The sequence below is a fragment of the Pseudoliparis swirei genome, chromosome 19 (genome assembly GCF_029220125.1).
Source record: "Pseudoliparis swirei isolate HS2019 ecotype Mariana Trench chromosome 19, NWPU_hadal_v1, whole genome shotgun sequence".
Taxonomy (NCBI): domain Eukaryota; kingdom Metazoa; phylum Chordata; class Actinopteri; order Perciformes; family Liparidae; genus Pseudoliparis; species Pseudoliparis swirei.
Window position 1 is genome coordinate 16,984,296 of NC_079406.1, and position 25,920 is coordinate 17,010,215.

The window sequence follows — 25,920 nt, forward strand, 5'->3', positions numbered from 1 at the left end:
GGTTGTATTGGATGGAACCGGTATTGGCACCCAACCCTACTCATACACACACAATAGCAAACAGGACTTTAGTTGTGTCATGTAAAGAGGTTTTATAGAGGTACATTATAGTGTGTGTGTTCTGAACAAGTCATCATACTTTCATTTGAATGAAACCGCAACACTTCTTTTAGATGTTTGACCTGACATTACCAGAAGGGAGGTTGTATGTGCTAAGGGTTCATATCATACATGTCTGGGTCTGCTCCCGATCCCTCAGCTGTGCCTCATAGACATGCATTCTGAACATGCACTTAATCTGCTCCATGTTTGGGGATTAGCCTTCCCATCCACACAGAGGGAATGCTCTCTCCTCTCCACATCGAATCGCATTTACTCTCCCTGTATGTCCGTCTCTCATGCGTTTTCTTCTCCTCTTTTACATATAAATCTAACTTTCAACCCCAGTGCTATCCTCAGTCTTTGCCCCTCTCTCCTCTTCTGTTTCTTCTTTTTCTTTCCCGCCTCTCCTCTCTCCCATATAGTTTCTCAGTAATAATCAAAGCAATCTAGCAGGCTGTGCTGCGATGCAGCTGAAAGTGTTCTGAGAATCAATGTCAGGAAAATAATTTGTTTTGCAAAATGATTTAAAAAATCTATCAGATGAGCAATTGTGCTGGAATTGTAAAAAGTGCATCTTTGGTTGGCTGATGTAATATTTTTCAGATATTCACTATCTGGTGTTCAGAAGCATTTGATTGCATAAAAATGGACCCACGCTCACACACAATGTGTTTCTGTCATATTAAAACAATATTTTGTTAAATATTCTGGTCGAAAAATTTAGTTTTTTTAGAGTTTTTCTTCAGAAACTGAAGCAGGCACACTCTAAGGGAAACTTTCATCAAGTCCACGACCAGAAAGGAAAGCATGGCATCCTTTTGCCAAAGAGCCAGTTGCTATTCTAATGTGTATCCTCTTTAAAGACCTGTGGCTAGAGAAGTAGATTGGAGGTATTGGTCGTGGCACTTAGATAGCACTTACTTATGGTACTTTTGTAGTTCGACTATGTTGAGGAAATGTTACTTCCTGTATTCTTGTTGTTCTTAGTTTGTACTCTAGGTTGAAATGCACTTATTGTAAGTCGCTTTGGATAAAAGCGTCTGCTAAATGACATGTAATGTAATGTAAAGTATATTCACCAACAACCTCATTCATTTGATTTTGGCAGGATCGTTTTTGTTTTGCAGCCTTGAGATCATTGAGATACCGATAGCTAGAGATATGCCAGTCTGATCAGTCTGTATCTGCAAATCTACCTGAAAATATGGGATCAGATATCAGAAAGAAATGTGAATTCAAACCATTGACATGTGCACTTGAAGAATGTGACCAAATGTTACGTCATCATGACGTATTTTCCGTTATATAAGCAATAAGGTACAATAGGTGTTTGGAAGTGTTAGAGACTTGATAAAACACCTGCTTGAATAATAAGATGAACTTGTTCCAGTAACAAGTGCGATGTCAATGCTGAAGCAACCTTGTTGGAATTACTAAAGCAGTGTGAGTCATTTCCTCCAGACGCCAATAAAACCAAACTGATAATAGAGGGAATTGAGAAATGTTTTACAGGTTGACCAACCGGATGACAATGTTTTTATTTAACTCTTAATTGAACATCTCAAGCCTCGCGACATACCGCCAAACCATCTGCTCACTCTAGTCGCTGGATTTCTTTTTTGAGTGTTGCTGGTCTGAACATCTGGTTGAGGAGGACGTCTTCTCGTGTTACAGAGCGGTGTTTACCTGCAGTAGGAAGTGTGCTGTCGCTGAGAACTGGCAACAACAAACAGCTCCATGGCTGTACAGCACACTGGTCATCCATCCTGCTTGTGCAGTTCCTCGGTGCGTTGTGCCGACCTTTGACCTTTTCACAAACAGAGCTAACAGATCCATCGCTGAGGAAGTTATCTTTACACAAGCACACTGTTTTCAACTCTAATGTGTATCAACGCTAATTAGAGCACTCCATAGTCGAGAGAGTTGTCTGTGTGTGTGTTTGTGTGTCTGTGTGTGTGTGTGTTTGTGTGTGTGTACCCACAACAAGGACACTTGAACTGATGCAAAAACCGAAAGGCAGCTTCTCTACTCTGTGATGGACACAACGAGGACCCCTTTGCTCCGCCACAGAGAGGCTTGTTGGGGGGGGGGGGGGGAAGTCTCATACAGACGACCATGAGTCGTGTGCCGGAGGCAGCTGCTCTCTTAAGGTGTCCCGGAGTTAAGTTGACAGCCCGGCGATATTTTAAAGATGAGAGTAGGAAAGGGCCTTTGACAAAAAAAAAGCACCTTCTCATTTTGTAATGGAAATAGCACCTAATGTCAGGCTGCAGGTGAGATTTTTTTAACTCAAACACATTATTTAAACCCCCTTAATAGAAAAACCTCAGATTAGATGCGGCTAATGAAAGTGAATATAAAAAGCAAACAACAGCAACAACGACTTAACGATGTCTTTATATTCACCCAAAGCAAGGCAAACAAATGTATGTAGGAAGGAAGAGTGCATGTTGACCGATGCCCAAGTCCTTTTAAACTTTAAAATATTGTCAAAGGTTTTAAATGTGTATGGCATCAATCACAAAGTTCTGTTTTATCTTTTAGCTTTTAGTATTCACGCTGTGCCTGCGATGTTCGAGGACAGTCCGATCAATAGTTGTTATCACGAACAAATCTCTCCCAAATCCAGACACTAGAGAACAAAGATTCGAGCCTGTGATCCAATCACTCTGTCTTTGAGATGGAGCTGTGGACACAAATAGGAATTGGACCATTCGTGACGATAGGTATTTAAATTAAACTCCATCAGGTGACCCCAGCTTGTAGTTTCTAAAGTCATAGTTATTAGAGCTATGAATTATCTTATTTGTTGTGTGTATTTATCCAATTGTAAGTAAAGGGGAAGATTCATATTTATTTAAATTCCTTTTTGTTTACGTACTGCTTCCAATTTTAGCTTTAAATTTGAACTAAAAATCTATTTGTGTAGTGCAGACGAGCTAGAGTCTAGGACTCCGCGTGGTACCCTTGATTACAGTTTATAGCGCCCTAGAGGCACCGATTCATCCGCCTGAAACGGCTGTAACCTGAAGTAAACCACAACCATTGCATCTGCAGGGGAGCAGGGCTCTCAAGTGTCACGCGTTGAGCGTGACACTCACGCATTTCGGTCTTAAGTCACGCACTCCCGCCACACATCGTATTTGTCACGCTGAAAAAAACTCTCGGCTATTTAATGTTTTAATGTGCCGCAGCGCGCCAACATGAGCTGGCCGCGCTGCCCTCACCGTGGAGGAATCAAGCACTCCCCTGGAGGTCTGCTGTGAGGAGACACTTATCAGCCAATCAAAAAAAAGCTGATGGGAATGTCACTCTTGCCTGTCTTCAAAACTTGAGAGCCCTGGGGGAGTTTAACGTCCCGTTGCGTGACGAGGATACCTGGCGAGGCTCCGTGACACAGAGACACATCAGCACTAATGGGAGCTACATTTCCAACATGCTAGTCAGCCACATTGGCATGTTGAGATTAACATCCCACTCTGAACCACTGTTGTGGGAGAAAAAAACACCCTTCTCGGGAATTGAATGTAGCCTACTTATCGTCTTTTATCCATTTTGTAGCCTATACACGATTCAGTCTTTCACTTTAAGCATTTAACTCCAAGTGGGCAGACGGTTCTAGTGATATATTCATTGTTCGGCATACAAGATAGCACTTTCTAAAAAGTGAAAGTGTTTGAATCAAATATTAATTTCAAAATCTTTCCATTCTGTAGTTCTCAAACACTGTCCATTTGGTTTGCTGAGAATGAGATGGACAGAAGAGACTTTTTTTGTTGGATCTGATACAAAGATGTGCGTATGTGTGTGTGTGTGTGTGTGTGTGTGTTGGGTTCACCACATGCCTGTGCAAATCCATGTGGGCTTGGACATGGGTGCGAGTAGCTCTCACTTTAAATGTGCGCTGGTTGTAGCTGAAGGCCCTTTGATAATGGTCGTCAGATCTCCTGCTCGGGTTGTTTGGCTGCTCCCCTCAAGCTGCAATGAAGGCCAGTCCATTTATTCATGTCTGTTCCCAGAGCCCCAGCAGCGCAGCTCTCCGACTCTCCCCCAAAGATCGTGAACAAAGGGCATATTCTGCCACGAGAGGATGGAGAGAAGAGAAAATGTGTGCGTGCGCATGTGTGTGTGAGAGAATATTACACTTGAAGTCTAGAGAAACTCATGCATACATCCAATTGAATGGGCCCAGTGTGCCGGCGTCTTTTTGTCCATCTCTGTCTGTGTGTGTGCGTGTGTGTGTGTGTTGTGTGCATATGTCGCATCCCCTGACTCAAGGGGAATGCCCACCACATAATATGCCACTGCTCTCTGTGGAACTTTGTTCTGCACAAAGAGCCCGTTTCATGCTCCACTCTTTTGAAGCTCATACATCAAAAATGTGCCCGGGTGGGTAATGGGCTGCATTGTGACAGATTCGCTCTGGGCTTTTTGTCCCTGGTTTGACTCATGGGAACCAGGTACTGGCGTGGCTTGTGAGTCTCGTGTTTCTGGTGTCGGGCATACAATCGTGTTAAATCCCACGTTATGAACCGACAGCATATGTGTGAAGTCGTTGCAGGTCGTTTTCTGCACGTCCCAAAGGGGAGATTTATTTTGCGCCTCGCTCCTGACTCGTCAGTTGGAACTGTATTCATTCTCTTCCCAATCAGTAGATACTCTCTCAGATACTTCCAGGCCACTTTGATGCCTTTGTTGAAACCACTAGCGCAATCCTAAGAACACTAACCTCTCAACATGGGAGCAGTCTGAGTTTGTTTTTCACTAAATGTAACATATGTACTGTCACTTCCATTCCCAGATCCCCCCTCACAGCGTGCGTTAGACATTTCATACAGTTGCATGCAGCAGATGTGAACAGATGTGAATAAAATTGCCTTGACTTGTAGCTACACTGTCACGCACTCTAACTAAACAATTAATCTGACAATTATTTTCTCAATTAATTGATTATCTGATTTGTCTGAAATTACTAAAAGTTGCTGTCAGTTTCGTAAAGCCCAAGATGATGTCTGTAAGCGCTGTAGCATTTTGTGTTCGCTCAAAGATATTCAGTTCACTTTCATAGAAGACGAAGTCCACATGTACACAGATATTTATTTATTGTTTATTATGCATTTAAGGCTTTAGTCCACGCCAAAACTGCTTTTTAGTTCACTAAAACAGAGCTATTATTTGAAAGTGTTCAGGAACTCCGTTTTCAGGGTTGATGTGTCGACGGGTTAAATAGGGGTCGCTCTTGTCAGAATGTGCGTTGTTATCTCCTTTGTGAGGCGGCACTCATGAGAGGGCATGTTGTGCAGCAGCGGCATGAATACATTCATGAACAGTGGCGGTGGCCAAATGTTTACACTTCAATGTATTGGACGTTTCAACTGTCAGAAAAACTGTGAATATTCACGTTGTAAAAGTGTAAACAGAAAAAATATTAACATTTTTGCTTCAGAAGTTACAATTAAACAATCCTCAAAAAACGTTAATTATCAAGCTTGATAAATTGCATCATATAGTACTTTGGCGCCATGGCAATCAGTGGGTGTAATCCTATACTGAACTATGAATTAGTTCCTCGGCTGGAGGCATCTTTGGTCAGACCTTTATAGACCTTGACGTAGAAGTGTACGTCCAGTTCGAATGTTCGGGAGGATAATCTTTTGCTCCTCCATAAAGCCCTGCTCCACTTATTGGTAATAAAACAACTCGGGGTCTTACTTCACAAAAAAAAGTACCAGTTGTGAATCGTTGTAAACATATGAAAACCATTTGAAGGGAGGATTTCATCTTTACACTTTTGATCTAACTTAACGATACCCTGCTGGGATCCCCAACTCTACTGGGCCAATTTCAAGGGAATTTGTGGTAAAGCATTTGAAGAAATAGGACAGTCGTTAAAAATAGCTTGTCCTCATAATTTAAGGCCAAATTACACCAACACTTTTATATGTTGTTGTCCTTTTATTGAATGCCACCTTTCTTTTTCCTTTCTTTTTTATATTACAATTTTCATGCACTCTTTGGTATTTGGCACTCCAAAACCCTCTTTATCAGAGCCATGGCTGACATTTTAACTACTTTTGAATTCATGTTAATAAATCCTAAAACCGTGAATTACAGCTAATATAAAAGAACATTACTTTTCAATCTGGTGCAGAAGTTCAGGTTGCGTTCTCTACTCAGAAGCCGTGTGACGTGTATCACTGTCTGCATGCGGGCTGCTTCAGGGAACTCGCTGCTCCTCTCCTTCCTTGTGCCGGTGATGTACGGGAGCCTTTCCAGAAGCACGTCACATCGTCTTTCTGCCAACTCGTCGGCACTGCTCGGCCTCCATCTCTCCATCCGTCACGTGGCCGCATGCCTTTTTGTGACCCTTCACAGGCTGTGTGCGTGCCCATGGATAAAAGGAGGACATTACACTGAAATGAGCCTGAAAACGTGCTCCAGCACCCCTCCACAAAGCCAGCCATCTGCAATCTTCTCCTTGGCATTGTTCTGCACCCCTGAGCCCTCCCCTTTCCATCTCTCTTTTTATTCTCTTGTTTATTTGTCTCCCTTGCGCTGTTTTTGGAACACCACGCTGAGTAAATTAGATTTGTGCCACGTGTTTTTGGCTGGAGGTTGGAGTCCGTCTTTTGACTAGCTCTCATGTTCCCGAAGAAGTGCAGAAAATGTTCACATCCCTACCCTAACAAGTGACTTTAAATTGGGGGGATTCTTCAAGGACACGCAGAACAGCGTTCATATTCATGCGTGGTGATTAAATGTAAACGATTACCAATAGGATTATGGCAGCAGCAACATTTTCTCTCCATCACAGATTTTAGTTCCCACTTTTAGGACACCTTTTCCCAGCTGTGCGGCACCACAGTTTGAACATCAAAGCCAGAGGATTTTGGCTCAGTCATGCAACAAGAGCTGTTATGATTTTGTTGTATACAGCTCATCGTGCCTGGCTCAGAAAACTGCTCTTCTGTAATTACTGCTGTATTTGCTGTTTTGAATTCTAGCATTTATAAGACCACTTTCGAGATGAACAGTCTAGGATGTTGAACTCTTAATGTTAAGTTGGGGCAAGGTTTGGACCCAAACGCAGCATGCAGAGTTCTGAAAAAAAACACAGGATTTATTATTAATAACTAGCAGGAACAGGGACAAGAACCAGACAGGAACAAAACGAACAGACACAGAACAAGCAGAAAGACACAGGCTAAATACACTGGAGAAACGAGACACAGGTGGAGACACAGGTGGAAACAATCAGGGCGTGGCTGGGAAACAATCAGGACCGAAACAGACAAGCACAGGGAAGGAAGCGAGGGGAAACAGGAAACGAGACAGGGACTTCAAAACAAAACAGGAAACACTCCAAATCATAACACTTAAAGCAACTCATTCTCACATATATGCATCAAACACCAAACCTCCTCCTCCAACGACAGTTTACCACGTGTCAGTAATGGCGGGGCAATATTACAATGCATATATAGGGACATAAAAAATATAGGCAACAGAACTCATTTAGGTCAAGGCAAAGAGCGTGGTTGATGTTAACTTGACTGACTGACGACACACTAACCACTCACGAGAACTTATGTCAACTTTACAATTAGTTTTGCACGAGACACCAACAGCGATCCCTGAACTAAAGTCCTGTGGCTGTTTGACCCACTTTATGCTGCGTTCCTGGCTCTACACGCAAGGTGTTTGACACCCAGCGGCACTGCCCAAGTTCTGCTATTTTAGCAAGTTGGTTGAAGCATTATGTATTTATTGCTTTACAGTAACACACCGTACGCAATAAACATAAAACGGACACAAACCTAGTGACAGCAACACAACTTTCAATTTGCTTTGAGACTGGAACACCAATTACACCAGCACAAGCACGGAAATTGCAGCAGCATTCCTTGAACTGGTGGTAACCGTATGTAATGGTGGCAGTGCATTGTATTGGGCCTATTTAATGATTTATAAAACAGCTGAAGACAAGCCGATGATGCATTATTTATTGATTTGCCTTTATTCAGTGAGCCCGTCTTCATCGCCTCTTCATATTTGATGAAACAGTCGATGCCTTTCTCTGCTCCAGCAACAAATCAATGACAGTCTGCTTGATCAGAGACTGGGACACATCCCGAACACAACATCAGGCTAAATATTAAATATTTAGATGGCGCAGAGGAAGACAGTAGAGCGAGAACAGAGCAGGAGCAGGAAGCGCTGCAGAAGGAACACGATGACTCCCACTCCTTCTCCTCCTGGTGGTGTGTTTGATGTTGGCTCATATATGCAGTTCAAATCTGTTACTTTGACTGTCTGTTAAGTTTCCTTTCCTCTCCACTGGTCCCTGAGAGCACATTTCCATCCTCTAATACTTACTCCACATCTCTCTCTAATATTAGACATCTGTCCATCCCAGAAGTCATCTTGGCCCCAATATGACTCAATGTCATGATGACTCACTAATCCATGTGGTCGCTTCCTTCTTTACTTTTACTTTACTTTAGTCCTGTGCTATTTTCTCCAAAGCACACCCACACATTGGAGTTTTTTCAGAAGAGGAGAAACTGGCCATTTATTTTGCCGCACAACGTTTGGTTTTCACTTTAAAAAAAGAGAAAGAAGGCTAATAGTGTTAGATGTTCATTACAAATAAGAAGCTTATTAATAATGGAAGAGGACCGAGCCAGAGTTAGCATGTTGATTTCAGGCTGTTCTTTCATCTGTGATGAGACACCGTTCACGAGAGCTGTTTGCCTCCTTCCTGGGGAAATAAGCAAACAACCATTTTACACTTAAAGTTAATATTGCATTGTAAAGTAAAAGTGTTCAATCCTGAATGCTGTGTTTGGGTCCATATGGTGACGTGGTACCTAGAGCTCTGTGAAACCTGATTCTGAGGGGTGAAGAAACATTCGATGTTGCATCACTTGAGCTTGAACTTCATTAAATGAGAAAAAACCTGTTTCGCAACAATAATCACAGTGCATTGTTTATTTAAAAGATAATCCAGCAGTTGGAAGAGGAGCCACTGGCCTGAAAGAGACTACAAGGCTGCTCAGCGCTGACTGCTATCGGTCCGGCTGATCTTCATCTTAATGATTATACGACACAGCGGCAGAGGAAGTGGCTCAAAGATGCCGATCTAGCTGCGTTACCTGCTAAATATAACAGCGGCTGATCCAGCAACATTATCTGCTTGTTGCACTGCCAGTGCACACATGCTGTTCATATCTGCTGAATAACACTGACCCAATTATCAAAGATTTGTTTGGTAAGAGTGAGAAGATTCTTTTTCTGAGATTTAGTTTTTCCAATATCCAATATTATGTCAATAAAACTTATATTTTACTAAAGAGACACAAATAAATACTCAAAATAATCTACCTCTACCGACACAGTTACAGCCATAGTAACGAACTGTTAGCAGCCAGTGCGCCAAATATTAGCACATGAATTGTCTTTCTTCCGTTACAGATGTATGTGTTTCTGTGTTATCTACTTTAATGTTGCACAGGCCAGGTGAATCCCCCACAAACTATGTAAAATAACACATCGAGCAACATCTACAAAACATGAATACATCAAATACAATAATCTATCCTTATCTGATATTTATCAAGAATATTAATATATAATATTGTTAACGAAGAATTCACTTTTTCTGACTTGAAATTAGACTTATTGGAGAAACACTGGTGCCTAATTCAAAGGCTGATGGAAGAAAATATGCTCTGCCATAATGACGCCCCTGTGAGAGGAACAGCGGCTCGGTAGGAAGCCATCGTTGTGTGGGCGAAGCATCGAAATAACCACAATACACCTCAGAGATCAATTATCTGGTGATGTGGTTTCTGTAGACGGCATTGCCCTGGCATCCAACACCACTGTAAAGAATCTCGGCGTTATCTTTGATCGGGACTTGTCCTTTAACTCCCACGTAAAGCAAATCTCAACGACTGCATTCTTTCATCTACGAAATATTTCAAAAAACAGGCACATCTTATCTCAAAAAGATGCAGAAAATTGGTTCACGCGTTCGTTACTTCGAGACTGGATTACTGCAACTCCTTATTATCAGACTGCTCTAATACGTCTCTTAGGTCCCTCCAGTTGATCCAGAATGCTGCAGCTCGTGTTCTCACGAAAACTAACAATCTGATTTCGCAACATTGCTCATGTTATCTTGTATAAAAAAACATTGTTAGTGTCTTGTTTTTTAATCGAAGCATACTCTTTCCAAAATAAACATGTTGTCCTGTGCTTAAATTGGGGCCCTCCTAATGTCAGATGACATCGACTCATGCCAGCAGGAAAATGCAGTAAATGAACAAAACTCTTAAAATGAATAAAAACGTAATATTCCATTCTAGCGTTGGTCATTTATTTTGTAAACAGACCTTTTAAAACCTTTTAAAAAAAGACCTGCTTTTCTCACATTGGGAAAAAAAATGCTGATGGTTGACGTACAATGTCTGTGTTCTGCTGTGAGTGAGGTCATAGCAGGAAACGGGGCGAGGATGTGTGCGTTTCCCTGGCTGATGCTGAAATGACTCATGATTTTTAGAACACATTTTTCATTAAAGATGCTCACCCAACTGACTCCCCAAGGGTCAAACTGTTTCAAGACAGAATAGAAAATATGGGATTTTACAAAATATAAGAATGATCAGAATTAAAACAGTGTGTATATCGAAGACTAAAATGGGAATAATCCTCCACCAAATTCGATCACAGTTGTCGTTGCTTGTCATACATCCGTGGTGTTGGCTTTGTTAGCTCATCTGCTGCTAATGAAACAAAGGCCAGCTCAGCAGCTGTGCAGGTTATTGGTGTAGCAGCCCAGCTAAAGACAGCACCACCATGAAGGGGTTACTGCGGTGCTGCTGCTGCGTGGTGGGATTCAGCAATGCCAAGAGATGTTGAGCCAACTCTGTAAAGTTAGTTAAAAGGCGAGTACAGATCCTACGGAGAGCCTTGGAACTGATAATTAAAAGTGCATCCGACTGAGGAGAGAAGTCGACAGTCATTAAGGTGAGCGGTTCAGCCTTATTGAGCAGTCTGCATTGGGACTGAGACCCGGCCGAAGCTGGAGCCTCATTACGGAGAAGTTTGGTGAGGAAGCACAGTGCACACCGCAGGCCATGTTCATTAATTTCACAATGCTAAACTTTAAATTTAATTTAGTGCAACTATAATATTGAAGTGCTGTGTGTGACTGCTCACTCAAACTTACGCTGCCACTTTTTAAAAGTGCACAGGATGAGATCATCAGCATGGGTGGTACTACAGCTCTGATCTTTTTTAATGCATCAGCAGACACACAAGAATAACTTATATTTAGTACTTATCTGGAAGCTTGTAATTCAGTCTGGAAAAGTAAATCATCAGTGTGAACAACCCAACAATCTGATTTCGCAACATTGCTCATGTTATCTTGTATAATAAAACATTGTTAGTATCTTGTTTTTTAATCGAAGCATACTCTTTCCAAAACAAAAATGTTGTCCTGTGCTTAAATTGGGGCCCTCCTAATGTCAGAACACATATACTCATGCCAGCAGGAAAATGCAGTAAATGAGCAAAACTCTTAAAATGAATGAAAACGTAATATTCCATTCTAGCGTTGGTCATTTATTTTGTAAACAGGCCGGATTAAACACAAACACAGTTTTAATGGGGTTTAAAAAAAGACCTGCTTTTCTCACGCTGGGAAGAAAAATGCTGATGGTTGACGTACAATGTCTGTGTTCTGCTGTGAGTGAGGTCATAGCAGGAAACGGGGCGAGGATGTGAGTTTCCCTGGCGATATAAAGTGGCTCCTGTGTGTTGTGGTGAGGCTGATAATGAGCAGAGACGTGTGTCTGTGCTGAGCTAATTCTGGAAGAGGCAACCAACGCCCTTTCTCATAAAACCCCAAGAAGTTCTTTTTCCCAAAAAGTTACCACCAAAACGATCGCTAGCTTTTGACATCGAGTCATCCAAAACAAAGAGGTGGCAAATTGGTTTCATGGGATCTGTGTGACACCAGCTTTGTTATCCGATATCAATCATGTGTAAAGGGCTCATCTTGAGGAATATTGATAGTGTTTACAGCTTTTGGTCTGTTCTATTCCGTCAAAGCCTTGACAGTTAATTTACAAATAGGTTGAGGCTGAGCACAGTGGCAGCCTCCGCTGAGGCCGGATAATTGAATATAGTGAACTTGTCATCCCTCTTGTCCTTTGCATTTTATTCAAGCCAAACTGTGTCAGCGGTGTTCAGAACTCTTTAGCTGCACCACATTTATCTGTGCCTAATAATATAGAAAATCAATCCATTTTAATTTGATCGAGATGGAAAGGTTGTTGATGGCATATCTAATTGTATTTATCAAGTATTACGTGGGATTGTGACCAGACAGCAGCTAGAAGAAAGTGGTTTGGAAAAGTGAAGGCCAGCTAATGTCAAGGTACATGTGTGCAATGTGTGCTGCTGCTGAGGAGCCAACAGTAGAGGAGTGTGGTTGTACTGGGCGGATCCCAGTGGCCACCAGCAGGAAACTTTGTTTGAGGACTGGAGAAGAACAAGAATGCCCAGCTGACTTTTTTTAAAATTAGTTTAGAACAAAATGAAAAATATATCACTGGTCAGAGCTATAACGTGTTTGTTTACTATTCACTGTAAATAGAGCAAGGCTTGTCCTTAAAGACATACTTTAACGATGGAATCCATGAATAAACCTGACTTGACTTAATAGAATGTTGACGTGCACACAGTATCAGGGTCAGACATAACTCATTCACCAACACCCTTGAAATGTTATGCTATTCTTATCTTGTTGCCAAACCAGAGGCTTTTATCTACATCAAAGGCGTGTTGCTGCTCAGCACATGTTGCTCACACATGATTAGCTTTATTTTCTCACAATAATTATTGGCGTAAGTGGAAAAAAACATTAATTTTTAGACACCAATTAAGAGTTGTACTTTTGAAGCAGTGCCTCTCCTGTAAGTGAACAACTTCAAGTACAACCTTTGGGCAAAAGGCACCAAACAAGAAGAAGAAATGGGGCATTATTTGTGTCAGCTACGTTTTTACATCTGAACTTGTAACCACATGAGTCCCTTCACTTTTTGCTTTATGCTATGCTCCCAAATATCCCATTCATCCACTTTCGTCTGTGACAGAAGCAAATATGTCAACGAGCCGAACCGCGATGTCTGGATCCTAACAGGGTTTTCATCAAAGTGAAATCATTGTCTAGCTATTACCAGAGCAAAGGACCTGTGAGAGAGTGAGAGAATATATCAGTTATTTATATTACCAGGTTGGATATATTTCCCTGGGTGTCCTTCTGACAATCTTCCTTTTCCGACTCCCACAGGTAGAGAATTGTGTTCTAGAAACATCATTTTGTAGTAGCTTAAAACTAAAGTAGGACGAAAAGCACCAAGTGAGACAGCGTTGTTGTTATGCTGTTCACAGGCTGATGGCAAACCTGTTTTTAAGTCCTTTTAAAGTCCTTTGAAGTCAAAGGGACCTCTCGGGAATCACCAGCCCTATTAATGTATGAATGTGCTGACCCCTGCTTTTCACTGCCACACCTGTTTCTATTCAGAGGAACCAAATGTTCCACTCAGATGAAAGTGTTTCCTTTTGTAGGAACAGTACTGAAAGGAGACATTCCCTTTTTACATTGTTGGTTCAAACAATCCATCTGGTGTGTGTTGTGTTTTAGGGATGCCTTGTTGGGGTTGCTGCAGGCCTACATACCAGGCTCTGAGTTATAGAGGCAAGCCTGTCGGTCCTTATATCACCGGAGAGAGAGCTCTGCCTGTTTTCTCAGTATGAATCAAGTATCTTTTCACTGAGTGTTGAGCTTCACCCCGGTTGTCTCTTTTCAGAGATTGTCTTTGTGTTCTTCATGGATAAGATCTCACGGTGCAGAGCGTCTGCTTTGGGGACCTTAGAATTACCCCTGTGCTCTTTGCAGATGATGTGGTTATTAGGGCTCTTTATCAAATGGTGACCTCCAGCACACACTGGGCAGGTGGTTTGGGCCTCTGATCAGGATGCCTCCTGGGAGCCTTTTGGAGGTTTCTCTAGAACCCAGGTTAGACCCAGAACAGGTTGAAGGAATTGTACATCTCAACTGAAATGTCTGGCTGATAAGTCAAACTCATGAATTACTTCAATTTCAGAATCAAATCATTGATTTCACTATAATTCCGGTAATTACAGTATGGAACTCCCACTGCTTCCCTGTGCTCGGGTAGTTCATAGTAAACGTGCAAGTTCACAGAAGACACAGAAAATCAACATGGCAGCAACCTCCAGCAAAACACTGTCCTCTGTGAAGTTTGTCCAAAGTCTATTGCAACTAAAAGCTGCAGCTATATAATTGATTCCAGCATCTCAACCATACGCATGCAGCCGAGTGGAATATGGAGCTTGATGACCTGCTTGCTGGTTCCCCGTCAGCTGCATCAACAATGGAGGACCGAGTTGTGTATAAGACAGGGCATTGCTCGACCTTGAAGGGTGTGTGAATGGAAACACATCCAACATGCTCACACACATTCACAGTAATCTGGCCAACAAAGTCCCCTCCATCACAAGTTCCATGTCAGGGTTGGCCGTAATGTGTGGACTACTTTGATTATCCTGCTGCCATGGCGACCCTGCCCCAGATAAACAGCAGGAAATGGATGGATGGAAGTCATCAATCAAAAATGCATTCCAGGAGTTACATTATGATAATGATTTAAATTACCATATAGATTGTAGAGTAGAGTTTTTCTCATAAATATGTGTTATCCTACTCCAGAATCATTTAAGCAAAGTCCAGATATGACAGGGCACTCATGGCAATCTTTGATACAATTAGAAAATGATGATTTTATTAAACGTGCTTATTGTCAACCTGTTTTCATCTTTTGTAGTAAGTACATTTCTACATGACTACATGACTGTGATGGGTTTGTGGATATGTTTTCTCACATAAGAGCAGGTACAACATGGCTGCTCGGCCAAAGCCCTGAAACTTGCTGTTGAGTTGTTGTTAAAAATTATTCCTCTATTAAAATCTGATATAGCAAAACATCCCATTGCTTTTGGCCATCAGAGGAACATGGAAAATATATAACGAAGCAAAGAAAAATTGCCTTGAAATTTGGCTTTAAACTTGAACTCTGAATGTCACTTGATTTCTGGGCTTTGTTTTGACATTTGACCCTTTTATATGTTTCCTATTTGAGATATAACAGTGATTTTAATATTTGTAATTTAATCATTAAAATTAATTATTTCTAAAGACAAAAAAATAAGCCTATATGCAGTCACCATGTACTTTATACTGCACCTGCTTGTAGCAGATAGTTGTTTACATCCAGACAATGTGGAATGAGTCTAGTGTTAATCTAAACTATTTTGAAGAATTGTTTATTCTGATGTGTAGAAACAAAATGAAATATAATTTTTTTTTTTTACAAATTGTTCCTGTTCTGTTTGTTTTATACTGTATGTTTGAATGTATTTGTCAGAATGTATAAGTTTTGCCTCTCTTTGTATTTGTGTCTTTTCTATGTGATGAAGAGACTACTCATTTACTTCTTGTCTCTTATTGGGCAATCATAATGGTTCCTCCTGGCACATCGATGCTCATCAGTGATTAACACACAGTGGACGACGGGGGGGGGGGGGGGGGGGGGCGGTTGGCAGCAAGCAGCGACGTGGTTCATAATTAATTTTATTCGCACAACTCATGTGAGTTAGGTAATATGCTAGATAATGAGCTTTATTAAAAATGAATGGATGCTTACAGAGGGATTTATAAACATAATTAATTATTCAGAGTGCAGCAAATAAACCTAATTGAAAAATGAGAGAAGTGATCACACAAATATCATCATGTTTCCTTTGTGTTTTTATCTGTATTCACGTAGAATTCCACATGATCCAAGAAATGTCAAAGCAACCAAACACTTGATATGCAGGAACATATACAATATGAAACATAATAACGCTGTCTTAGTGTTTATTGAAAAGCACAAAATCCCCAGGATTCATGGATGAAGCTTCAGAATCTGGAGGTATTTTCTACAAAGTCTTCCTCTGCTCACTAGAATCCCTCCTAAATAGGTTGAGAATAATTGCTTATTGGGATCGAAATGATGGTCTATGTGTCCTGTTTACTCCGACTATTTCATGGTGACAGAAAAGTAACAGCGCACCTGGCTGGCCCTCAGGTAAACAAAGCACTGAGTGTCCATAGTGTCCATGGTTACAATGTATAAAGATACATATGCAGAGTAAACTACGGTGTCAGTGTGGCCTGAATCTGGATTAACAGACAAAGAAAATGTGAACAGAAAAAGCGTCAGGAGTAGGAGAGCGACCTTATTCATGAATGACTAGTTCTTAGATAGTAGGCAACATGACGTGACATCATTACTTATGACCGCATAGTTCTTTTTCTGGAAGGGTTCCTTCTGAAACTACACCTCGAGCACCAACAATAGAACACCGGTGTGTTTTGGAGACATGATTTCAGCATGTGGGTCTGTCACAGACTATTTATTGCTCGTCATTCCTGCGCTCCGCAGCCTACTGTGAAATAAGTGTCTGTTTTCATCTCGAACATGTGGTTTCATGCTATCTTTTGTTGTGTTCCCCTTCTCTCCCTTCCTCTGTGTATCTCTGTCTCACCATGTCTCTCTGTCTCCCTCTCCAGCCCAGCGTGGTCCACAGTGGTGCTGCTCATCGCTAACTAGGCTGCCTCCGAGCCCACAGGTACGCCCCCCCCCCTCCTCTTCCTCCACTTCCTCCACTTCATGCTCTATTTTTAACTCCACTCTGAAGGATCCTTCCTCATGATTCTCCCTCTCCAACCCCAACTTGCATCTCCATCAGCACCTCACGAGCAATCCAGCCGAGTGTAAGAGCCTGTGGACCAATACCTATTTTTTAATTCATGTCCATGCTTACTCTTCTATATTTCTTTTGAGTGTGTTGAAGAAGCGCTGCCTCAACTTAATTTGAAAGCTTTACAATATGAGAGGGCACATTTTTTCAGCTGGTGATCTATCCTCTTGTTTCATCATATTCGCATAAGTATAAATTAAGTGTATCAGATAGGAAGCAATATGTAAAATGATGAGAACATAGTGGGTGAGTTGAGGTAGAAGATGAGAGGGATGAGAGAGGAGGGAGGATATGAGAAGGTCGTGATTATGACTCAAAGCCTCAATATTTAGTGCACATGTAAAGCACCGAGACCTACGGAGAACCACAAGGACGGAAATGACCGGATTAGCAGCGGACACGTTCATTCATGTCTAAAAGGGTTTGCTTTATTAAGCTGCCACCTCGCCTCGCGTGGAGCCTGGCAGTCGTCTCGGCCCCCCACTGAGTGGAAACATCATGCAATTGTTAGTCTTGAGAGCCCCAGACACCCTCCCTCCTCAGCCTCTTGTCTTTTAAGATCGCTCGACTGGCTTTTCCCGGTGCATTTCCTCCGGTTAAGAGCCACATAACCTCCTCCAGCTCCAGTACCACGCTCTTGAAGCTATCTGTATTTGTGTTGAAAAAGCTTTTTGATTTTTATTGTACACAGGTTGAGTGGATATGCATTTCTCTCAAAAACAATTGTTGAAGTTGTTTACACCTCAGTGATGGTAAGAAATAGTTTGACATGGATTGGATTTAGCTGTGATAGATAATATCAAATTGGATGCCTGTTAGAGCCTTCGGAAGAATTCAGCCAAGGACTTCTCTCGTACTGGTAGATTTATTCTCTGATCACACACAAAGTAAAGCGCTCGCTGTGATTGCAATCACAGGGGAGTCCTTCCGACCACACACAGGTTGGCAGGACAAGCGCTCCCTCTCTCAAACAAAGTTCAACCTTTTAATACACAGATTTTGTCACAGGTTCGCATCGCGTCATCCTAACCTCGGATTGGCACTGAACTGTCTAGGAGGAGAAGAATTCCAAGAATTCCATCTCCTCACCCCTTCTCACAGGACTGGGTCCCAGTCCCCCTTCCTCATGTACAAATACCGATAACATGCGTGAGTGTTGTGATATGAGGAGCGTATCTATACTTGAGAGCAGACAACAAAATATTTTTTCAGACACATTTCCCAGACACATATTTCAGCTGCTATGTGTTGTTATCTCGAGTACCTGACAATAACATAAGAATGGACAACATTTAAGATGTATCAACTTTACCTTAGTGATGATATATAAATATATATATATATATATATATATATAAACATTTTTACATATATGTTCCTTTTTTTATATTGTCTTTTTGCAAGAATGTGTTAAAACATTATTATAGAGCAGTGGTTCTCAAATAGAGTTGCGTGGCCCCCTGGAAGTAGGTGAAATAAAAAATATAACAATTTAAAATTAGCATCAATTAAAAAATCCTTTAAAAATAGTTATTTAATAAATATTCAATACAATATAAGTGTAAGTTCATAAACTGAATTTAATATATTCTATATATCAAATCAGACACTGGTGGCCCAGCACTGTGTATTACTGTTTTTCTTCACTGAAAATGTGGCACGTGTGTTTTATCTTATCCCATCGGTGGGCATCCCATAATAGACATAATGTAAGTTAATTAATGCAACATTGATTTTCAGTGATATACTTTCCATTTCGTGGTTGTCACCCGTGGGCTTGTGAGGCTTATTGGACAACTGCAGACCAAAGAATAATCTATTTTTCTTATGAACAAAGGGTTTGATTCCCATGGTTACACTGCTTCGATGTGAAACGTTTATTACCTTCGCATTGAAAATGCCGGAAGGTTATGTTTTGATCGCCGTGTATTTATTTATTTATTTATTTGTATGCGTGTTATTCGCAAAACTCAAAAAGTATTGAACCGAATCGCATGAAATTTGGTGGGATGATTGTTTATTATCCGGGGACCAGTTGAATAGATTTTGGGATCGATCGGGTCAAAGGTCAAAGGTCATGAACAGGTCAAATCTTCTTGAATCACATGGAATTTGGTGGGATGATTGGTTATTATCCGGGGACCATTTGATTAGATTTTGGGATCAATCGGGTCAAAGGTCAAGGTCATGGAAAGGTCAAAATCTTTTTTTTACCATAGCACGATACATTTTTGTCCAATTGTCATGCAACTAATGCCAACATTTTCATAATTCAATGCCCAATCTTGTGATATGCGAAGGTATGCGCTCTACCGAGTGCCCGTTCTAGTTTTTAATATGAACTTGATCAAGGTTGTCCTTCATACAGAAACGGGGAGGGACAAGGAGGGAAACATAATATAAAGAAGGCTAGATTGAGGCTCATTTCAAAGTCAGTGAAGACAGGCTTTGGCCTAGCATGTTTTCATTGTTATGATGGTCTCTCAAGAACAAATTACACTTTACATACCTGCTGACAGATGAATTTCCATTTTCTGTTGTGCGATACAGACAACCAAGAGGGCTGGCCCTGTCTTGAGGTAAACAATATGTTGTCAGCCTGAACAACACGGTGTGACTGTAATGATCCTTGTCTGTGTTCCACGACATTAAGGACTCAGGACTGACCTGCCGTGCATCATTCCTCTTTTTCTCATTCAGAACCTGCGCTGGTAAACAGCTATGAGAGAATACATTTGTCAAAATCACAGTCCTTCATGGCTATAGACAACGGCTGTCAATGGGAGGCTTTTGAGTTATTATGTGTCTTACCAAAAGAAGCATGCAGCCTGTTTATTTAGGAGCTTTCTGAAGCATTATACACACACATGCACTCACATCTACGCACACACATAACTCTCTGCCCCTCTATTTGTCGAGGAACATCACACCATCATCACCAAGTGCTCAGTCTTTGCCTTTCTAGGAGGATCACTCTGCAGCAGATGCAATGGACCAAGCAGTGCATTCTGGGATAATGTGCAAAGTCACGCTGCCAAAGTTGAGAGGTTGCATGTAACACTGAGTATAGGCTTTGAATGAACAGCAATCGTGCTTTGGCATATAAAGTTTAGAGTCCTTTCAAATGTTTAATCATTACAAAATATATCTAATAAATCTATGACATTTGTAATAATCCAGGCTATGACCTTGTGCTGTTCCTCTATGCTAATTAGTAAATATAGCAGGAATGCAACTTGTATACAAGCATAGTTACTTCCAGTGATTGAACCATTCTGTCTCGGACATATTTGATGTGAGACCCAACGAGCTGTATTAGCAGTAAATTGTAAATTGTCTCTCCTCTATGAGCCACAAGGGTCTCTCTGTCTCTCATCTTTATGCTTTCCCTCGGCGTCTCTCATCTTTCTACTCTCCATCTTTTTCGTCTGATGTCAGACTCTCACTCATCTTCATTTATGCCCTCTTTTTTTAGCCTGGCAAAAGCATAAATAGATCATTAATACTAGAGAGGCTAGTTTTTACCTCCGCATTGAAAATGCCGGAAGGTTATGTTTTGATCGCCGTGTATTTATTTATTTATTTATTTGTATGCGTGTTATTCGCAAATCTCAAAAAGTATTGAACCGAATCGCATGAAATTTGGTGGGATGATTGTTTATTATCCGGGGACCAGTTGATTAGATTTTGGGATCAATCGGTCAAAGGTCAAAGGTCAAAGGTCATGAACAGGTCAAAATCTTTCGCAGAACTCAAAAAGTATTTAACCGAATCGCATGAAATTTGGTGGGATGATTGTTTATTATCCGGGGACCAGTTGATTAGATTTTGGGATCGATCGGGTCAAAGGTCAAAGGTCATGAACAGGTCAAAATCTTTCGCAGAACTCAAAAAGCATTGAACCAAATCGCATGAAATTTGGTGGGATGATTGTTTATTATCCGGGAACCAGTTGACTAGATTTTGGGATCGATCGGGTCAAAGGTCAAGGTCAAAGGTCATGAACAGGTCAAAATGTTCTTGAATCACATGAAATTTGGTGGGCTGATTGGTTATTATCCGGGGACCATTTGATTAGATTTTGGGATCAATCGGGTCAAAGGTCAAGGTCAAGGTCATGGAAAGGTCAAACTCTTTTTTTACCATAGCACGATACATTTTTGTCCAATTGGCATGCAACTAATGCCAAAATGTTCATAATTCAATGCCCAATCTTGTGATATGCGAAGGTATGCGCTCTACCGAGTGCCCATTCTAGTTTCATTTTGTTTTCATTTCCCTTTTCCTCTTTCCCGCTCATTTCATTTCCCTTCCTTTCCGTTCGTCTCATCCCTCCTCCTTCCTCTGCCGTGTGCCTTCTGTCAGCCGTGGTACCCTGCAGCCCGTCTTGGCCAGGTAGTGCACAAGATGAAAGGGTTGCAGCCAAGGTTCTTGTTCAAAGAAGACTTCTACTGCACCCCCGCTCTGCGGGAGCACTCAGTGCCAGGCACATGGAGAGGAAGAGGGCAAGGGAAGGAGAAGGAAGGAAGGAAGGTCAGAAGAGTGAAGGAAGGATTACGAGAAACAAACAGTGACAGAAAGTCGAGAAAGAGAGAGTGAGATCTTGAAAGTATCCCTTATTTCAGATCCGGAAGTTGCACCTGGTCTATGATGATCAAAGACGCTCATGTGAAGGCAGCGGGGGGGGGGGGGGGAACCGTGCTTTCACTCGGCTTCCAGAGTCTACATCCACACTCAGTCTGGAGGTCACCATAGGACATGAAGGGGCTTTTGAAATGGTTGCCGACATCACCTGACGTCTCGGCGTCACACTGAGATCTGGGCTCAGTTGAAGTAGTACAAGAGATTCAAGATTCAAGATTCAAGATGTTTTATTTGTCACATACACACACAGGGTGTGCAGTGAAATGAAAGTGGCAATGCTCAGCAGGAATGTGCAAGGGCAACAAGTACACACTATTTACAAATAAAAAACAACACAATATTTACAGTAAGTGTGTGTGTGTGTGTGTGTGTGTGTGTGCCTAAGAGGGTCCTGGTGAGGTCGGAGTTCACAATCCTGATGGCCTGAGGAAAGAAACTCCGTCTCAGTCTCTCTGTTCTTGCAGCGTGACTACGGAGGCGCCTGCCTGACCGCAGCAGCTGAAACAGTCTGTTGTTGGGGTGGTGAGGATCCTTCATGATCCTGCCGGCTCTGGTTCTGCACTTCCTGGTGTACAAGTCCTGCAGGGTGGGTAGTGTAGTTCCAATAGTGCGCACAGCCGCGCACACTACTCTGCAGAGCCTTCCTGTCCTGAGCGGAGCAGTTGCCAAACCAGGCTGTGATGCTTCCTGTCAGGACGCTCTCTACAGCTCCAGAGTAGAAGGACTGAAGGATCCTCTGGGAAACTTTAAATTTCCTCAGCTGCCTGAGGTGGTAGAGGCGCTGCCTTGCCTTTCTCACCAGAGTGTCTGTGTTTGTTGACCATGTCAGATCCTCGGTGATGTGGACTCCCAGGTATTTATACCGCTCACCCTCTCCACAGTAGTCCCGTTAATCCCAAGTGGTGAAAGTCCACAATCAGCTCCTTAGTTTTGGTGACATTCATGATGAGGCTGTTGTCCTGGCACCAGAGTGACAGATCAGCAACTTCCTCCAGGTAGGCCTTCTCCGTCGTTGTCGAGATCAGGCCCACCACCACTGTGTCATCCGCAAACTTGATGATGGTGTTGAGCTGAACCTGGCCACACAGTCATGTGTGTACAGGGAGTACAGTAGGGGGCTGAGGCGCAACCCTGGGGGATCCTGTGTGTGGGGTGAGGGATTGAGAGGTGGTGTGCCCTGACCACCTGTGGCCTGGCGGTCAGGAAGTCCAGGATCCAAGCACACAGGGGTGTTCAGTCCCAGCTCAATCAGCTTGCCCGGCCAGTCTGGAGGACTATGGTGTTGAAAGCTGAACTATAATCAATGAACAGCAGTCTCACATAGCCCCCTCTGGCTGTCCAGATGAGAGTGTGTGTGTGCAGTACCTGGAGACAGCATCATCCGTGGATCTGTTTGGTCCATGGAGGAAGGAGGAAGGCAGATGTAGTCTTTATCAGCCTCTCAGCATTTCGATTTCACCACCGGTGAGGGCCACGGTCGGTCATTCATACATGCTGCTGGAATTCTTTTGGGCACAGGGACAATAGTGGATCTCTTGACTCAGCCAGGAGAGGTTGAATATTGTGGTGAACACTGGAGCTAGCTGGTTAGCACAGGTCTTCAGTACTGCCCAGATATGCCATCTGGACCTGCAGCTTTCCTGGTGTTCACCTCAACAGAGCCCTCCTCACACTGTGCGTGTGTTCATCCCCAGCGAGAACTCACACCTCGGCTTAACGCATGTTGTTGTTGTTGGCGAAGCCTGCGCTTGCTAGCTTTGCTACAAACAAACCCGTGCAAAATGAGTTCAGGTCGTCAGCGTTAGGGATGCGTCGGCACTCACTCACTCTGCTCTGGTCTAGTAGTGGTGTAGATAGTCCGCGCCTGTCGCGCGCCTCTGGTGTGTGCCTGCCTGCTGTCCTCTCTCTCTGTCTCGCTCCTCCTTTTCGTTCTCCATCACCGCCTGCCTCAGTCCATAGACCGCTGCCGGGTTACGTCTGTAGTGCGGATATACGCGAGAGTTAGCAGTTCAGCCACGCAATGCGGAGCTTCATGATCACGATAACCCACGGGAAAGACCCTTTTGATTGGAAAGGCTAACTTAAGTTTTGCGGGTTGTTACTCCCGTTATTGTTTTTATGAGGCTCATTGCTACTCGCTGCACGCTGGCTGGCGTCTGGACTCCTGGTCCCCTGTAGCTCAGTCGACAATACCCAAGCGCGTCCTGTAAGCCTCTGATTGGTCAGACCACCGCATTACGCTCTCGTCACTACCGCTTTCGCGATCCTTTGTTTATACTCCGAAAGCAGAAAAATGGCGGCATGGTCTGATTTCCCTAACGGAGGGAGAGAGACAGCCTTATTTGTGCCTTCAACAAAAAATCCATTGAAATTCACTCTCAAGTTGAAATTTAAATAGCTTGTCTGGCTTCCGCCGCCTGGGGGGAGGGGGGGGGCAGGTCAGGTTTGGCGGTCTCTGGATCGCCTCTCTGCTGTTTGCAGATGATGTGGTCCTGCTCGCATCCTCGGACCGTGACCTCCGGCATTCAATATTCAACAACAGGCGGATTGGTGCGGCTACAGCAGTGAAAGAGGCGCTGCACCGGACCGTCTTGGTGAAGAGGAAGCTGAGCCGAAAGGCAAAGCTCTCAATGTACTGGTCGGTCTACCTTCCAACTCTCACCCATGGTCACGAACTTTGGGCAGTGACCGAAAGAAAGAGGTTGTGGATACAAGCGGCCGAAAAGAGTTTCCTCCGCAAGCCTTAGAGAGACATCAAGAGGGACATCAAGAGGGAGCTTGGAGTTGAGCCGCTACTCCTTCGCGTCGAAAGGAGTCAGCTGAGGTGGTTCGGGCATCTGATTCGGATGCCTCCTGGACGCCTCCTTTTAGAGGTTTTCCAGGCACGTCAAACTGGGAGGAGACACCGGGGAAGACCCAGGAAACGCTGGAGGGATTATATCTCCCAGCTGGCCTGGGAACACCTCGGAATCCCCCAGAATGAGCTCGAAAATGTTCCAGGTGAGAAGGAAGTCTGGGTCAGCCTGCTGGGTCTGCTGCCCACGCGATCCGACCCCGGATTAAGCGGATGAGAATGGATGGATGGCTTCATCCGCCAATCAAGTCAGCATTGATGTCCTAATATATTGAATCTGGATTTGTCTTTGTTAGTTACGATGTAATCGAGCTGCTCTCCTTCATGCTGAAACATATGCATCAAAGGGCAGAGCACGTACCATGTGTTGTCTCTGTGTAAGAGAAGTTGATCTTGGGGAAAAGCACGTTATCTCAAGAAAATAACACACAGACATGACATTCACTTGTTATGGCAGCTTGTTTTGGGATCTATTCTAAGTTCCTTCTCTTCAAACTAAGAGATAGGATGTGCTGATTCCACACATGAAATGATATCGGCTTGCCACACAGGAGATATGTCTTGCTTGTGCTCCACAATGTGGCAGATCTCCAGTTCCCATTTTATTCGAGTCTGCTGCCTCAGCGTCCAGAACTGTTTTACAAGCCGTTACTCGAAGAAATCAAAACACAGCGTTGTGCTCGCAGGCCCAAAAACACATTTATTAACTTCTGTCAGAAAAGTCATTGCCCGGGAATAATTGGAAACTTTAAGCGTAAAAGAGATATTGTGTTTGCCGTAAAAGAATGTAAACCATTTGTTTCTTTGAAATAACCATCGTGATGGCATTCTCCTCAGAGATTTAGAACGAGGACAAGCTGGGTCTATGGTATACCGACATACATCTCGTCTGAAGACAAGCTAGATAATGCACTGTAGGTCTGAGCTGGGAGATTTAGCCTCTGGATGCTGCGGTGACAGAACATACTGAAGGGAGGCAGTGCGGGCAGTAAAGTAACTGACAGCTGGTCATTACCAAAGACGCAGGTGGGACAAAAATCAATCACGTCGAGACTGGCCTGGACCGTGACAGATGCCTGACGTCTGCTTGATGAAGAGCTCTGCTGTTCCTCTGAGTGATGAGGAGGGGGAGAGTGGATTGAAAAGGGAAAGAGGGAATTAGGGTGAGACGAAGGATAAGAAAGAGGCATGGTGGAAGAAGGTGGGAGAAAATAATGAACCACTGAATCAGGGAAAGATTGGGATACTTTTACATTATGTTAAGGAGTAGACATGGAGGAAAAGTTGCGGGAACAGGAGGAGGTCAATGTTTCATAGAGCCGAGGGGAAAAGGAGATGAAGAAGCAGAGGAGAGGAAGAGCAGGCTGAAGAACAAGGCGTGTGCCAACACCTGGGGTCACGCTGTCGTTTGACGTGGC

At 42.9% G+C, this 25,920-nt stretch overlaps 1 protein-coding gene across 1 annotated transcript in view; it reads left to right on the forward strand.

The window, feature by feature from the left end:
* mid2 (midline 2) overlaps positions 1–25,920 on the forward strand; it is a 176,486-nt gene that overhangs the window by 18,601 nt on the left and 131,965 nt on the right. Inside the window, exon 2 of the mRNA XM_056440108.1 lies at positions 16,814–16,872. The gene's annotated coding sequence lies outside the window, so the exon portion shown is untranslated. The remainder of the gene's footprint in view (positions 1–16,813; positions 16,873–25,920) is intronic.